Source organism: Sinocyclocheilus grahami, unplaced genomic scaffold (genome assembly GCF_001515645.1).
Source record: "Sinocyclocheilus grahami isolate Dianchi unplaced genomic scaffold, SAMN03320097.WGS_v1.1 scaffold168.1, whole genome shotgun sequence".
Lineage (NCBI taxonomy): Eukaryota > Metazoa > Chordata > Actinopteri > Cypriniformes > Cyprinidae > Sinocyclocheilus > Sinocyclocheilus grahami.
Genome location: NW_015505347.1, coordinates 1,182,117 through 1,183,004, shown reverse-complemented (window position 1 = coordinate 1,183,004; position 888 = coordinate 1,182,117). Strand labels below are relative to the sequence as shown.

The following is an 888-nucleotide window of genomic DNA, read 5'->3' as shown; positions in this document are numbered from 1 at the left end:
TTTTCATGTTGCGATTAATTGCTAATGCTTTTATCACGGTATACGGTATTATCACGGTATTGGAATTTAGTTTTAAAAAATTGCTGTCATAATACAGTATAACAGGTTTAATAACTTTTTTCTTATAACAAAAAAGTGTTTGGTGGAACATTTAAATGCAATAAAGCAATACAGAAAAATGTATAAAGCTAAAAGTGTTACACAGATTAAAGTGCAAAAGAACCCTTTACAATAAGACCTCATTAGTTAATGCATTAATATTCACAATGAGCAATAGCTACATTTGCTACAGAAGTTATTAATTATTTGTTATTAAGTCTTAGTTCATGTTAGCTCATTAAATAACACAATTGCAACTTTCGATTTTAACAACGTGTTATTAAATATTGGAATACCTAAGATTAATTAATGTTCAGAAGAATTTTTCATTGGCAGTTTATGTTAACTAATGTTAACTAATGAAGCCCTAATGTAAAGTGTGACCGAACAATAAAGAATCAAAACACTTTCAAACAATATCTAGGGCATGTTGTAGTCCAGATTAAAATGTAAAAACAGTTTGAAAATAAATAGCCTATTAAGTCTAAATATTTAAGTATTTAGCGCTGTGATGAACATCATAGCAAATACACAAATCTGAATGGCTGTTTAAATCATTTAAACACGATTCAGAAACAGAAAGTAGTGCAGCTGCTTTGTTTACAGGGTTTCCGGGGTAACGGCTGCATTTCTGCTGTTTAGCGCCATCTGCTGTCAGAGAGTGAAAGTGCGCTTTCATTCAGAGCGTCTCGCACATGTTCCGCCGTCCGCGCTTGTTTACATCAGAGTGCGCACGCGTCTTTTACACAGCATACAGCTGTGTTGTGCATTTTGACCAGTTGATGGGAA

The 888-nt window shown here is 33.2% G+C and overlaps 1 protein-coding gene across 1 annotated transcript in view; it reads left to right on the top strand.

Annotated features, from left to right (window-relative positions):
- LOC107593293 (prolyl endopeptidase-like) overlaps positions 1 to 888 on the top strand; it is a 20,109-nt gene that overhangs the window by 579 nt on the left and 18,642 nt on the right. The gene's annotated exons all lie outside the window — the stretch shown is intronic.